Source organism: Saccopteryx bilineata, chromosome X (assembly GCF_036850765.1).
Source record: "Saccopteryx bilineata isolate mSacBil1 chromosome X, mSacBil1_pri_phased_curated, whole genome shotgun sequence".
NCBI classification, from domain to species: domain Eukaryota; kingdom Metazoa; phylum Chordata; class Mammalia; order Chiroptera; family Emballonuridae; genus Saccopteryx; species Saccopteryx bilineata.
This window is the reverse complement of record NC_089502.1, coordinates 60,536,134-60,543,208: the sequence shown is the minus strand read 5'-3', so window position 1 is coordinate 60,543,208 and position 7,075 is coordinate 60,536,134. Positions and strand designations below refer to the sequence as shown.

The 7,075-nt window shown below is 43.6% G+C and overlaps 2 pseudogenes; one reads left to right on the top strand and one right to left on the bottom strand.

Annotated features, from left to right (window-relative positions):
• The first annotated feature begins 1,845 nt into the window (after positions 1-1,845).
• On the top strand, positions 1,846-4,304 carry LOC136317681 (E3 ubiquitin-protein ligase SIAH1-like; annotated as a pseudogene).
• Positions 4,305-4,695: 391 nt separating this feature from the next.
• Positions 4,696-7,075, bottom strand: part of LOC136317680 (extracellular tyrosine-protein kinase PKDCC-like) — an 87,654-nt pseudogene continuing 85,274 nt past the window's right edge.

Sequence of the window (7,075 nt, the reverse complement as noted above, 5' to 3'; positions counted from 1 at the left end):
TTCAATTAGCTATTATTAACAAGACAGGTAATAGCAAATGTTGGGGAGGCTGTGGAGAAAAAGGAACCCTCATCCACTGTTGGTGGGAATGTAAAGTAGTACAACCATTATGGAAGAAAGTATGGTGGTTCCTCAAAAAACTGAAAATCGAACTACCTTATGACCCAGCAATCCCTCTACTGGGTATATACCCCCAAAACTCAGAAACATTGATACGTAAAGACACATGCAGCCCCATGTTTATTGCAGCATTGTTCACAGTGGCCAGGACATGGGAACAACCAAAAATCCCGTCAATAGATGACTGGATAAAGAAGATGTGGCACATATACACTATGGAATACTACTCAGCCATAAGAAATGATGACATCAGATCATTTACAGCAAAATGGTGGGATCTTGATAACATTATACGAAGTGAAATAAGTAAATCAGAAAAAACAAGAACTGCATTATTCCATACGTAGGTGGGACATAAAAGTGAAACTAAGAGACATTGATAAGAGTGTGGTGGTTACGGGGGGGGGGAAAGGGAGAGGGAAAGGGGGAGGGGGAGGGGCACAAAGAAAACTAGATAGAAGGTGACAGAGGACAATCTGACTCTGGGTGATGGGTATGCAACATAATTGAACGACAAGATAACCTGGACTTGTTATCTTTGAATATATGTATCCTGATTTATTGATGTCGCCCCATTAAAAAAATAAAATTTTTAAAAAAATTGCCTTGCTACATGGCTAAGTAGAAGTCCCCTGAATTTTATGTTTGCTTTCAAATTAATCTATTGACATCTCATGCATGATATACCTCTGGAAATTCCACTGTACAGCTGTGGAAGAATGAGGGTGAAAAAACAATAAAATACTTTTCAAAATAGTTTTGACAATACAGAACTCCTGAAAGGCTTATCTAGAAATATAACTAGTAGACTAACTTTATAGTAAAGTAGTAAAATAGAGCATTATTGGACACAACTCTACTCTTTCCTCTGAATAAATTTCAGTACAGATATGTAAACTCGAGATGATAATATTTAGTTTGTAATAAGAATGACATCTTCAAACCACATCAAAGCACAACCCAATTAGCTCCATACAACACACACAAAGGGAGATCACAGCAGGCACCAGACTCTGCTAGGGTAAATTCCACTCATAGGGTCAACCCCCTACACAGCAGCTAATACACTGTGGCTGGGGTCAGTCCTCATGGTCAGCCAGCCTGAGGGTCAACTCCACCAACGGACAGGCCAACGTCAATCAAAACTACACTTAAACAGCAGGGATCACATAACCCACATAAGGGACATTACTAGAGTACCTAGCTAACGTGTAATCAGAAAGATTGTGTCACTGATACACCTACTACAGACTGAAAGTAAAGGGATGACCCCCTCTGCGGTATGTGGTATTTAGTGAGAGTACAGCTGGGAGAGGGGTGCGGGCTGGAGGACATAGAAATGGCAACTGGCTGCAGCAGCCAGGGTGGAGCTCTGGCAACAAAGGCTGAAGTGAAGCAGCCCGGGTAACCCTGGCAACGCAGAAGTGATGGCCAAGGGGTAACCTTGGCAACGCAGAAGTGATGGCCAAGGGGTAACCCTGGCAACCGTGGCCATTAAGGATATGAGCTTTCCAGTGGCTGTGGTGGCTGCAACAGCAGCCCAGAGTATCCTGTTGGCTTCTGTACCAGGAAAAGGTGGTGGCTCTTCCTGAGATTGACAGGATTAGTGGGGAGATGGAATATCTGTGAGGAGACAGTTGGAGGTTCGCTCTCCACCCAGGGACACGAGCCGCCAGACTGGGACAGGTTACTGCTGAGACCTCCAAGTGCACACTGTCCCATGGGATGACCACCCTGACCAGGATAGTCACGTCCAACAGTGACTTGGACAGTCCTTTTGGGCATCTCATCTGCTTTGATCATGTGTCACCACCCATTCTTCAGTGTCAGAGTGGCCATTTTGTTGGAAGCCTGTCATCCAAAGCTAAAGTGTTGTCCAACGTGCTGGGCCCATTGGGATCTATTCGCCACTTGGCGATGGAGAAAGTGGCCCACTCAGTACTTAACCCTGTGAACATGCTTCTTCTGGCTGTCAGATAACTCTGCCACACACGGAAAAAGCAGACCATCAAAAGCTTTGTGACTTTCAGCCTGACCTGTGGTGGCGCAGTGGAGAAAGCCTCGACCTGGAATGCTGAGGTCGCTGGTTCAAAACCTTGGGCTTGCCTGGTCAAGGCACATATGGGAGTTGATGCTTCCTGCTGCTCCTCCCTTTCTCTCTCTCTGTCCTCTGTAAAATGAATAAATAAATAAATAATAATAAAAAAGCTTTGTGACTTTCAGCCCAGTGATTCCTGTAAGTGGCAAGGGTCTTTGAATGATGTCATCCCTCCCCTGAACGGTCAGCATAAGTCCATCAGAACCCTGCAGGGAGAGAAAGTAGTCTTTCTTCCTATAGGCATCGCTTGTCCTGGTGTTGTGGACTGGGTCATGATGCAGTCCTGTTATGGCTTTCATTTCACCATAGGCTTGAAGAAACAGGAAAATTATGATGGTCACCAGCAGTTCTTTGCAGCTGTACAGCTGATAGAAACACACAGTAAGCTAAAAATTTTACTTACAGACTTGAGCTAAATGGTCATACATTGTGATTGACTTGGGAAGCTACTCCCCGATATTTCATGAGGAGACTGAAACAGTGATTATGAACAGTGACTGTCTAGTCTTTGACACCAGCATCCGCACAGTTTATTGCAGAAAGTAGCAATTTAGGCATCAATGTATATTTTTCTATGTGTTGAAATGGCAATCCGCCTGACCTGTGGTGGCTCAGTGGATGAGGCGTCGACTTAGAATGTTGAGATTGCCGGTTCAAAACCCTGGGCTTGCCTGGTCAAAGCATGTATGGGAGTTGATTCTTCTTGCTCCTCACCCCTTTTCTCTTTCTCTCCTCTCTTCCCTCTCTCTAAAAATGAGTAAATAAAATCTAAAAAAAAAAAGAAATGGCAATAAAACATTTTCTGTTCACTATGTAAAAACGTTGTATTCAATTTCATAGAGCATAGGCACTTTTCTGCCTGCCAACCTGATACTTTTGGTAGGTGGAAGGTAGTTATATGAATGTAAATAAAATAAAAGGCTGTTAAATGGAAACAGTTGCATGTGGTAACACTAATATATTTAAAAGATAAGTCAACAGTTAACCACTGGAAAAAATATATCTATATACACACCATAGAAGGGCATCTTTTGCATTAAGAAAGGAAGCATTGTAAAATAATTCTAATTTTGTGTTTGTTGTAGATTGAGTGCAATGTTGAAAAATACTAGATTTTTGTTTTGTTTTATTGTTGCTTTCATGATCACGTGTGTTTGTTTTCCTTTAACTGACAAGTCACTTTGGTCTTAAACCACTGCTCCCCCCTTTTAAGATTAAACTCATTGGGGTGGTGTTGGTTAAAAAAATTATATAAGGTTCAAGTGTAAAATTCTATGATATATCATCTGTATATTGCATTGTGTGCCCACCACCCAAAGTTAAAATTTTTCCATCACCATATATTTGACCCTCTTTACCTGTTAGTAGCTTCCCAGTCACCATTTCCTCTGGTAACCACCATATTACTGTCTGTGTCTATGAGTTTTTTCATTGTTTTTCTTGTTGTCCATTTGTTGCTTTCAGTTTTATATTCCACATAGAGTGAAATCAATTGGTTCTTAAATTTTTATGCCTCATCCATTTTGCTCAGCATGATATTCTTAAGATCTTTCCATGTTGTTGCAAATGGCAGTATTTCCTCTCTTCTTATGGCTGAGTAGTATTCCATTGTATACTACTTCCTCTCTCTGTCTTCCACATCTTCCTCTCTCTGTCTCCTTTTCCTTTTTTTTTGTCCTGAAATGCCATTTTGTTAATTGATTAAATTTAAAAAATAAAAATTGAAATGAACAAGAAGTACAAAAGCTTCTGAATATACAAACTTCAGGAGGAGGGAGAGGCTGTTTCTGGCTGTTTTGTGGCTTTCACTGAAAGCCAATGAGGTGGAAAGGCCTCATTACCACCCCACTCTGGGATCTGGATCAAACCGCAACCTGTTGCTCGGCCCCACATCTTGACTAATACTGTGTGTTTCTTCTGCCTTTGTCCCTAGGCTGGCCTGCGAGAGACTCCTAGTCGGATGGCCAGAGGTGGCTTTCTCAGGTACAGAGTCACTGACTTCTTGGAGTGTCCTATCAAGTCACCTGTCTGGAGCTCAGTTGAGAGAACATTTTGTGACCAATTGTCCTTACACAGCTCCCACTAAGTCATGGCACCTGTAGCAGCAGTAGCAACAGCAGCAGTGGTCGTGGCTTTGGCTACATTCTCACACTATGAACACGATGATGGGGCTGCCCATGGAATTGTCCCACTAAGAGGCAGAACCCAGAAAAGGAAACCAGTCTGAGCTTTGCTGGCAGCCCAGAGTGTTGGAGAGGCTGTCAGCCTCTCATGATTCCTAGCCATAGGCATCCCATACTGAGACTGGTAAACTCACATTTTAACATTTTTGCATTATTGCATATTGTCCTGGTCACCTCATTCTCTCTGGGATGTCAGCCTTGTCTGCAGCGGTTCCTGGGTAAAATGCAATGTTGCTAATGCAAATCATTCCCTCTACACTGGTCAGCTGGTTAGCTGAACCCTCAGATAAGTCATCAAGAGGCCATCAGATATGTGGTCTTGCTGAGATCAGAGACCACATGGCTCTATCTTGTCTTGACAAAGATCAGCTGCCGACCTGTCCAGGTGGTTTGGTTGGTGACAAAGAAAGGCTCAACACTGGTATGGCTCTAACAGACGTTCATGGCTTGAGCCAAATTGAACTAAAAAAACATGCAGCTTCTATGGTGATAGGATGAACAGCAGTGGTGGTCTTCTTGGGGGAGAGTGTGGTCTGCCCTGCACTGATTCTCAGCTCTGCTGCCGTGGTGGACTTCTGCAGATACTGCAAGCTCAGGTAAAGGTGCAGTATTCTTTCCAGCTAGGCCAAGGTCCAAGGTACTTTGCACCTGCCAAGTACCGTAAGTTCTCCTGTGGCATTGCTAATGCTGTCCAGTAGAGGCTATAGTGAGCCTGCGGCACTGTGAGGAAGGAGGCATGTGAAGATAAAACCTGTTGGCATTGTAGTGGGTATGCTTCTTGTTCATGCCCTGGCACTAGCCCTGGGCTGAGCAAGGCAGAAAATACAGTTCCAGGATGGAAACTCCAGTATGCACCTGGCGTTGCTTGCACATGGTGCCTCCTCCATGCGTGCATTGGCTCCCCGTTCACCCACACAAAACTTTTGGGGACAAAGTCCAGCAGAGTGACTGAGCTCAGCAGGGAGTGGTGGAAAAAGTGGCCCATACTCAGGCAGATTAGGAATTGATTTTTCCAGGACATCTGTAGTAGTTAGATTATGTCCACCAGGGTGTCCAGCTCTGTGACGGTGGTCAAGGTGTCTGGGATGTCCTTGCTGTCTTAGTAGCAGTAGCCATAGAGCTGCAGCACATTAGGATGCCACAGCCACTTCGGCAGTAACATCTCTTTGAGCAGCTTGTGGGCTGCCAGCCAGTAGCAGACCCTCTGTGCCCCAAAGTCACGCATGCAGCTGCATAAATCATGGCCTTTTAAGTCCAACACCTTGAGTGTCACCGAGGTTCCGCCAGGCAGGAAGCCCTTTCAGGATCTTGGCATAGCCAGAGCCCACGTACGTGTGCGCCGGACACATTGTGGTACGCCACACAGCCAAGGTGCTGGTATGGGCCAGGCAGGTAGCAGAGGGCCAACCCAAAGCGTCATAAGGAAGGGGCTTGCCCGCAGGTACCCTGGGACAATGCAGGCTCGGCCCTCCCTTAGCCAGTTCCATCAAGCTCCTCTGCTCAAGCTGGCCAGCCAGTCTCTCACAGGAATAGAGCTGCACCTTCTTTTCATTTTTTTAATATTTTATTTTATTTTACTTATTTTTAATGGGGTGACATCAGTAAATCAAGATACATATATTCAAAGATAACATGTCCAGGTTATCTTATCGTTCAATTATGTTGCATACCCATCACCCAAAGTCAGATTGTCCTGTCACCCTCTATCTAGTTCTCTTTGTGCCCCTCCCCCTCCCCCTTCCCTCTCCCTCTCCCCCCTCCCCCCGTAACCACCACACTCTTATCAATGTCTCTTGGTCTCACTTTTATGTCCCATCTACGTATGGAATAATGCAGTTCCTGGTTTTTTTCTGATTTACTTATTTCACTCCGTATAATGTTGTCAAGATCCCACCATTTTGCTATAAATGATCCGGTGTCATCATTTCTTATGGCTGAGTAGTATTCCATAGTGTATATGTGCCACATCTTCTTTATCCAGTAATATATTGACGGGCTTTTTGGTTGTTTCCATGTCCTGGCCACTGTGAACAATGCTGCAATGAACATGGGGCTGCATGTGTCTTTAGGAGTCAATGTTTCTGAGTTTTGGGGGTATATACCCAGTAGAGGGATTGCTGGGTCATAAGGTAGTTCTATTTTCAGTTTTTTGAGGAACCACCATACTTTCTTCCATAATGGTTGTACTACTTTACATTCCCACCAACAGTGGATGAGGGTTCCTTTTTCTCTACAACCTCTCCAACATTTGCTATTACCTGTCTTGTTAATAATAGCTAATCGAACAGGTGTGAGGTGGTATCTCATTGCAGTTTTGATTTGCATTTCTATAATAGCTAAAGAAGATGAGCATCTTTTCATATATCTGTTGGCCATTTGTATTTCTTCCTGGGAGAAGTGTCTGTTCATATCCTCTTCTCATTTTTTTATTGGATTGTTTGTTTGTTTGTTGTTGAGTTTTATGAGTTCTTTGTATATTTTGGATATTAGGCCCTTATCTGAGCAGATGTTTAAAAATATCATTTCCCAATTAGTTGGCTGTCTGTTTATCTTGTTATCAATTTCTCTTGCTGAGCAAAAACTTCTTAGTCTGATGTAGTCCCATTCATTAATTTTTGCTTTCACTTCTCTTGCCTGTGGAGTCAAATTCATAAAATGCTCTTTAAAGCCCAGG